We start from the raw sequence: 9,315 nt of genomic DNA on the forward strand, positions 1-9,315 counted from the left end.
TGACTCCAGTTCCCCCAGGCCTTGTGCCGCACGGGTTGCTGTGGGCCATGCTGTAAAATGAAGGGTATGTTTCAGCAAGGAGAAGAAAAAAAAATAGTGTTGCACCCACTCCCAGTCCCGTTGCTGCTACCTGTGGGGCCTGTAATGTAGAGAAATATGCTACTCGGAGTGAATACAACCATCTAGGGCATCTGAGCAGCAGCGGTGGGACCAGGGGCCTCACGAACGATGATCCTGCTGAGGGTCTGTGACCGATGAGAGCGACTTGACTGGCACTGCCACTGAAAGCCAGATGAACTTGACGGTGGTGCGACGCCAAAGTCCACAGTGGCAGGGGGATGTGGACTGACGTCACGACGCTGTCGAACTTGTCGGTCATCATCTGGAGACAAGCTGTCACGAGGCCAACGTTGTCTTGTAGAAGAAGCTGCACGACGGCGTTGGGGCTGTGATGCCTGAGTAGTGGCACTTGGGTTGGAATGCCTCCTGCTGGAGCATCAGGGCAAGTCAGTGGGGGGTATGGAGTTGTCAGAGGAGGAGGACAAAGGCACAGACTCCGGGTTGTCAACCTCAAACTCCTCCTCAGCAAGGTTGGGAGATGCGGGGTGAGGAGCACAGATGGAGGGAGGGTGACTGAGGTCATGTGACGTGGACCGCAACGTGGTCTGCTTGCCTCGCCTCTTTGTCTCCCTCACCTGCCGATGCGCAGTTGGGGTTAATAGGGGTTGAGGGTGGTGTGAAGGGCCAGGTTGGGGTTCAACTGGGTCAACGGGGCTGTGAATTGGTGATGTCGTACTTCACCGGGTATGTCCAGGTTTCCAGACAATGGGGCTCTAAACATATGATAGAAACAGGAGCCACACGAATGCACCGCACACGGCAACAGCACATCCCAAACTGAGATGTCATGGGCAGCCAGCCTCATAGGCATAACAGCGTCTTGCCCGCGATGCAAAATAGGCCTCTTGCCGGAATCTTAGACAAGCTTGTTTATCTAGGGTTAAGGTCAGGAAAAAAATATAAATTGTCTGTAAATGACAATCGCAAGAAAAACACTGTAAAGATGCCAAATGTAGATGCAGCAAGCACTAGTGCAGTACCTTCTCCACAAAATTCCAGTAATAATCCATTTCCAGTGTATATTTGTCATGAAGACAAAGAACTACCAAAATTCTCTGGTATGGAAAAAGACAAGATCGACACAAACACACTTATTGAACAGTGTCAGTAGTATTTCATTAGGAGACACATTACAGAGGAGAATGGAAAAATAGCTGTTTTTTCAGCTAGAATAAACCAAGAACGATGCCCAGCTGGCAATTTGCTCAGGTCAGACAAGCTGTTGAGAGCTTCAACATTTGAGTAATTTAAGACAGAATTTCTCAGGAAATTCTCTGGAAGGAAGAATTTTCTTGGTGGTATAATCCCAGAATTACACAAAATTGTAGATCTACTTAGGCAAACACACTCAGGCTCAGATCTAGGGGAAATAGCAGATATTTCCACTGTTAAGAAAACTCTGTTATCTAGCCTAGAAAACTCAAACTGGGTCACAGATGATGGTAATATATCACCAGTACATGCTGTTGACATCATTGGCTACATATCAGCCCTATGACAATTTCCTGACGGGTTTTAAAAATTTCCAAAATCATCCCTTATAATCCAGGAATGAGTTTACTTGATTTCATTTATGAGGTGGAATTAAACTGCAGTAAAGCTGGCGTGACTGACACATCACAGGCCTACAGGACAGGGATCAAAGTGCCAGAAATCGTAGCAGGGATAAGTAAGTCATGTCCTGGTAAGGACCAGAGACAATCTCGTCCAGCTCAGAAACAAACACAGTCAGGTTGGATCGAGGACTCGTTCCCGCACACCAGGTAACAGGGAGGTACAAAAGTCTGGCCGAAGTCCCAGTAGACATTGATCGGCCCAAAGACAAGCAAATGGAAGTTCACCTCGTAGGTCGAACTCAAGTAACACTCGGTTACTACTGCGCAAATCCTGGTCACACAAAATCAAAGTGTTACATAATAACGAAAGAATATAGGCAAAAGGCAAAAGGGTGTGAAGCATATTGCAGACGTCATACGTCCTCCGGTCATTGGACCTCAGATTGTAAAACGATAGAAAAATTGGTATCCATCTAAAGGTCGGGGGAAGGTCGTACCAGCACAAAAGATGGCGACACATAAAACACCCTAATAAACAAATAGTCAACATAGGAAGTCTCTTTGGAAACGAAAGCATTTTAGTCTCAGCTTTATGTGGGGAGGAAGGGATTTCATTATTTTTGGATTCAGGCTCTCCAGTGAATTTATTAACCTAAGATGAGTTAGAAAGAATTTTTAGAAATAGAAGAAGAGTGATGTTTTTGGAAAACCCAGACTTAAATCTACAGTATACACAGTGGATGGTAAAGTTGTTGTTGTTGAGATATTCGTCCCAGTGTACTGGGACACGGGCAAACTGAGAGCCCGTCAGAGGTGCGCATGACTCGCGCAAAATTGAATTAGTGAGGAGGAAGGGTAGTCCCTTACCGTGCTAAGTAATATGTTGAAGGGAGCATGGGCAACAACGCCAGCAGCGTCCATAAATTCATCCTCAGACTGGACAAGGGCCGTGTCGAGGTGAGACCTGAGCATGGTAATGGCCGGGCAGTTAAGAAGATAATGAAGGAGTGGCTCCTCAGATCTGGCCAAGAAATGGGCGCACGGGTCGTTCTCAACACCAACAATCTGTTTGTAACAAGGAAGCCCCAGACGCAAGCGCTGGAGCCTCACTACAAGATAATTAGGTAGACCTGGGAGGGGCAACAGCAGAGAATAGGATGTGGCAGTGGCATACCATGTAGCAGAGCGAGAGCCCTCCATGACCCAGAGCCGAAGGTCCCCTAGAGACAGCCTGCCGATGGTAGCAGTGAGAGTGCTGATGAGGTGCGAGGGGCTGGGGCGCAGTGGGAATGTGATTTCAGGGAGAGAACAAGCTGAGCGTGCTGCGTCATCAACAAGCTCATTGCCGCTGATACCAACATGTCCCGGGAGCCAGTGAAGGATAATAGCTGCGCCCCTGTGGACAACAAGGGATGCAAACATATAAATCACCGCCTAAGAAAAACATTGTCCTGAAGTGAGAAAGAGCGTAGTCTCTGAATGGAGGAAAAAGAATCAGTGTGAATTATGACTCGGTGGTGATGATGGTGATGAGCATGGCACAATGCATCCAGGATGGCAGCAAGCTCTGCCTGGAATGCGGAAACATCCGGGGAGAGTCATGAAGATTCCACTATGTGCCCAAAAACAAATGCCGCTCCAGCAGCACCGTCAGAGGAAACTGAGCCATCAGTAAAATAGATGGCTAAGTTCAGTGAATCCAGAGCCGCTACCCAACTTAGCCCCTCCTGACGGAGGAGTGCAAGAATGGAGGAGCGAGGTTTAGCCTCCGAAGGACCGACAATTTGAAAAAGAGGAGGATCCCATGGTGGTGGATCAGTGTATCCAGGAAAGAGAGAGTCAGGATCTTGACAGAGGCTCTCAGCAGCTCCCAATCTATGAATAACAGTAGCTATAGTGCGGTCCCAGTCACGCTGAGGGGCCGGCTCTGGCGGGCAACACAGAAGGCGTTTTAGAAGGGCAGAGACAGGCAGGTGGGGCCAGCACCGCACCAGCTGCAGAGTGATAACTGCCGCTCGTTGCGCAATGCACTGCGCCAGAAACAGCAAACCACCCTCCATACAGAGATTGATGATCAGGGTCCAATGTGGAGCACCCAGCATGACCTGAAGAGCATCATTCTGGATGATCTCCAGAGATCTAGAGACTGGTGGAGCGAGTCCCATCAGACAGATGACGTTGTAGCCAACCAAAGATCAGATGGCATGTACAGAAAAGGTCCCGAGGATGGAATACAATGCCCACAAGTTCTGCTTGGAGAGATAGTGGAGAGCAGCCATGCGGGTAGAAGCATGCTCCCGCAGGTATCGAATGTGACAGGCAAAGGTAAGACCTCCGTCAAGCCAGATCCCCAGATACTGGTGGACAGTGACAAGGGAGAGCTGATGGCCCCCAAGCAGCACTGGAAAGTCTGGGGGATGGAGTCCAAATGGCAGACACTTCGTCTTGTTAAAATTAATTTTCAGCCCTAGCTCAGTGCACTTGGCATGCAGCCGAGAAAGGGCCGAGTCAGCCTGTGTAAAGCAGTCCCTCCTTGTGAAGACTAGGGCTAGATCATCTGCATAGCAGAGGAGGGTGACGCCAGGCCCATAGTCCACAGTTAAGAGCCCCTCCATAAGGATGTTGAAAAGGAGAGGGCTCAATATGCTCCCCTGGGGGGTGCCATTGGGATGCCTGTAAAACTGAGAGATGTGCCCCTGAAATCAGACCCCTGCAGAGCGATCCACAAAGAAGTCCTTGATCCAAGATAAAAGTCTGCCTCCCACACCCCTGTCTGCAAGGGCAGCCCAAATAACCGTAGGGCTAGCCAGTTCAAATGCATTCTCAAGGTCGAGGAAGACAGCCATTACCCTTCTTCCCCTCAGTTCTCCAAGGAACTACGCAAGGCAGTGAGTGGCACTCCCGCCGTAGTGGTAAGTGAAGATCCTTGGTTGCAATGGTCCCAGTCACCAAGCAAGAAGAGCCCACACTTCCCTCTCAACCGTCTTAGTGATGCAGCTGAGGAGGGAGATGGGGCACATGGCAGTGGAATCGTGAGGCTTTGGAATCGGCTGGATGACAGCTGTCTTCCACGACCTTGGCAAACATCCTTCAAACCACGAGAGGTTGATCAAATCAAGCAGGCGCTCACTACCACAATCTCCAGCATGCGACAAGAGTGAGTATGGAGTCCCGTCAAGCCCAGATGCAGTGTTCCCCCTGCAGCACAACGTTTTCTGAAGCTCCCAGCTGGTGATGGGACAATCAGCTGGGTCAGGCCTATCACAGGCAGGTTGAACTGCTGTGGCACGAGAGGTGGACAGCTGAGCCTGCAGAGAATGGATGGACTGCGGGAGACTGTAAGAACCAGATTGATCAGCAAAGTGCCTAGCGAGGCGGCTGGCTTCAGCGGCAGGATCAGGATGTGAGGGCAGACGGGGAAGACGTGGATCAGAGATGAACCTGATTCTCCTCCACATCTCCCTGAGTGAGGAGTGAGAGTCTAGGGTACGACACCATCCAATCCACGCCTCCTCCTTGAGGCGACGATTCTCCGAGGCGACATGTCGCATGACGGCAACCAGGTACCAACGGTGTGGAGATGTTTAACGCCACCGGTACTGCCTGTGTGCTGCGTAAAGCCACCGGTTCAATTCCTTGACCCTGTCGCAGTAAATCCAGCATCTCGATAGCACCTCGTGGGTCGACCATGCAGCAGGATAGCACGTTGCCAAGCCTGCGAGAGGGGAGGACACAAATGCCAAATCCAGACGCCCCCCATCAATGTGTGTGGCCTCAGTGGTGTCATTCAGTAGGGAAACATCACCCATCTCCTCCAGTATTAAAGAGATGTGTTGTCCTGCATCATTGGACTGAAGAGGCGAAGAGAGAAGGGCGTGGTGGGCGTTGAAGTCGCCCCCGATGTACATGGCTCCCCTGGCAGCCTGGGAGAAAAGATCCCCCAACTCCAGGGTGCCCCTCTGGCTCTGGTACACATTATATACTGTCCGGGGGTGACGTCACCAGGTGGAGAACCACACCCTGGACCTCCACATCAGGTCCACAGAAAGGAGGGGGCTCACAATCCGTGCATGTTATGTGGTCCTGATTCAGAATGGCACATCCCAGTGTGACGCCACAAACATAAGGGAGGAGATGGGTGGTGTAGCCCGAGAGACGAAAAGTGGAATTATCTGGGAGCAGGGTCTTCTGCAGGAGAATAACATGAGGGCGATCCCTGGCAGCTGCCTCCTGCAAAAGCGGGAGCTTATGCCTTGCTCCCAGACAATTCCACTGAAGGAGTCTGAGGGAAGAGTCTACCTGCCATCCGGGGATAGTTGTAGATGGTCGTCCTCCAGCAGCTGCAGTGGGGCTGTGTCTATTACAGTGTTCATGGATGGAGTTGGTGCCTGCCCCAGAGGGGGGCGATGACAAGGCAGCCAAGCAGTGGAAGGCTGGGCATTGAGATCTCCGGGCTTGACCCGTTTGGATGGATGTGCTGGCTTGCAGGGGGCGGGACAGGTTCTCCCTGTAGAGCGAGCCAGGCAGTGAGGGGAGAGAGGAGCATTGAGGCTGGCCTTCTTTCTTTTGATTTCCTTGTCTACGAGGCGATCAGCAGCTCTTGTGAGGGGCTCTATTGGCATTGCGATATCCAGGGTTTGCGCGATGGTCTTGGCAATGGTAAGCACAAGCTCGGTGGCTAGGTTCCTGAGCTCCTTCTTTGTGAAAGTCATCAACGGAGGAGCAGGAGCGGGAGGTTGGCTGGACACTGAGCAGGGTGGTGGTGGCAGGACGGATGTCGGTGGGTGGTGAATGTACGCCGTGGTCTTGCCCACAGTGAGAGTGGGAGGCAATGGTGAAAAGTCTTGCTCGCTGAGAGCTGGAGGGCTTGAAACCTGAGGGTGGCGCTGCTGTCCCCAGACAAAGGTGCCTGGGGGAGCTGGAGTGGCACTGACGGTCTGCCGCTCGCGGACCCATGCAACTTGCCACTCCCGACCCTGGTTTACCCATTGGACCCTCACAGGGCAACTGCGGTGCCAGGCATGGTGTCGCCCTGAGCAACTGGGGCGCTTGGCAGTTGTTGGCTCCTTTGCTTTGAGCTGCTGCAGGCACTGTTCTGTGTCGTGCCCACCACTGCATATCCTGCAGACAGTGGGCGGTTGCAGGTGGCACGATGGTGTCCGTATCGATGACACCTGTAGCAGCGCAGTGACTCAGGCGTGAAGGGGCGGAGATAAAACACTCCCCAATTGCCCAGATTGATGGATTCCCCGAGAGATCCCCACAGCATCATGCAGACCTGCAGCGTCTCCTCCTGTGTTCACTGATTTTGGCATCTCACTGCCTCCTCAGTGAGGTCATGTTGTAGTAGGATATCCACCAGCATATGCCGGGGATATCCCATCACAACTGCCCTCATTGTCTGACTGCCCTGAGGCAGCTCCACAATCCTGACGATCGGGGCCTCCTCCTCCGTCACCGCCCTCAGGCGAAGATACAATCCCTCTTCAGTGGGGATCAGCACACAGCTTTCATCGCGGCCAAAGAGATTCATGGCTGCGAAGCCTGGCAGGTGTCGCTCCAGAGCCGCTACCTCATCGTAGCTGGTGCCATATCCTTCCTGAAGGGGGACACGAAAGGCCGGGAAAGCAGAGTGTGGAGGCGGAGGACCCGTGACCGAGACAGAGGGGCGTGCAGCAGGGGATGGCCATCGAGACCCTGGAGGCTTCGATGCAGGGTGAAGGGCATTTCCCTGTGACGCTCGCCGTGTCTTCCGCATCACGGTGATGAAACCTTCATCATCGGGAGAGGCAGCAGGTGCAGCAGAAGAAGGAGTTGTAACGAGACGATGCACAGCCAGGGGTGGCTCTTCAGGACAGGCACCATTGCTAGTGTCTGCAGTTGCAGGAGGAGACAACGTGGCAAGGTCGGGTGCCAGGCGGCGACGGTCCTTGGAAGGAGGGGCAGCCCTACGTGCAGCAGCAGAAGAGGCCTTGCTGCTAGAGGTGTTAGGAAGAGGAGGAGCCAAAACTTCCTCCTCCATTGCCTCATGAACATGTGGAACCTTGGCTGCACGTGCTATGGTGGAATGGGGAGATGAGGCAGCAGCTCATGCATGGGAAATGGTCCCCGTAGGCCTAGGAGAGGGAGAGGAGGCAGAGGCCTCACCAGATGTCGACGAGTGAGAGCTAGCGTCAGAAAGGCGCCACTCTCGCTTCACACCTGGCACAGTGGCAGGGCCAGAAAGCTTCTGCTTAGAAGGCTTGAGAGAAGGGGGTGAGCCAGAGGCCTCGCCAGACGTCGACGAGCGAGAGCTGGCGTCAGACAGACCCCGCTCTCGCTTCGCGCCTGGCACAGTAGCAGGGTGGGAAGGCCTCTGCTTAGAAGGCGAGGGGCAGGCTTGACCTTTGGGCCTAGGGACTTGGGTCCCCTTCATAGTTCCTGACAGACAGGCACACAAGCAAACACCCACAGACGCCACTCACACAGACACACAGCCAGACACATATACCACACACCTACAAACACAGACACACTCACAAGAAAAGAAAGAAATAAAAAAACGGCAAAAAAAAGGCCCTACAGTAGTGGGGACCTATTCTCCCCGCCCACTAAAGGACGACGTAGGAGACCCACTACTGCCCCGTGAGGAACTTGTCCTAACCCTAATAGAAAAGCCGCCCCCAACGCTTCCTATAACCAGGCCCTAAAGGCCTTCCTTCATGGAAGTGCCCTAACGTCACCCCTTCAGGGTTCAGCGTCGTACCAAGTTGGGGGACACTAACGGCTGGCCGTGGAAAAACACACACACACACACACACACACACACACACACACACACACACACACTACACACACACACACTCTCACTCAGGCAGTGACTGTCTTTGCAGGAACAGAGTCCAGCCAAAAGGACAGTAACTGAGAGAAAATCACTCTCTATGCCTGAGACTAAGTCTCAAAAGAGACAAAAACGAGTAAAACTGGCAAAAATTGCTCCTCGATAACTGGGACTAAGTCCAGCGTAGGAGAAAGACTGGCCAGAGCTTGGCCTCGAACCGCGTCTAGGCAGGGAGTGTGGATGGTAAAGAAATACCGGTTATTTAAGTGATTAGTTTTAGGGTCTTTATATTAGGTTTTTCTTTATAAGTAATAACGCCTAAAAAATATAAAACCAAGAAAAAATTTTTAAAAAATAAAAATACAAAAAAATGAATCAAATAAAAATTATTATATTCGTGTATATACTGTATATATATATATATATATATATATATATATATATATATATATATATATACAGTATATGTATGTACGTGTGCATGAAAGTGTGTCTGTATATATGCATGGAAGTTTGTGTGTGTGTGTGTATATATATATATATATATATATATACCTATATGGCCTTAATGACCAGGGGTTTTGGCCCCAATGGTCGATAGGCCAAAAAAAACAAAAAAAACATGACACTAGATTCGTCTGCCAGGCCGCCATCTTGCAACGGTCGAGGCAGAAGATGTCGTGTTCCTGACGATGGTCAGAGTTGACCACCATTTACCTAGCAATGCAACAGCACTGTGCTGCTTTTGCGTGTAGAAAGCGTCAGAATATATCTATAGTTACACCGATAGGACGAGCGGGCCAAGTCTCTGATTATGCA

Source organism: Coenobita brevimanus, chromosome 4 (genome assembly GCF_032717465.1).
Source record: "Coenobita brevimanus isolate Jiangsu-jjx chromosome 4, ASM3271746v2, whole genome shotgun sequence".
Lineage (NCBI taxonomy): Eukaryota > Metazoa > Arthropoda > Malacostraca > Decapoda > Coenobitidae > Coenobita > Coenobita brevimanus.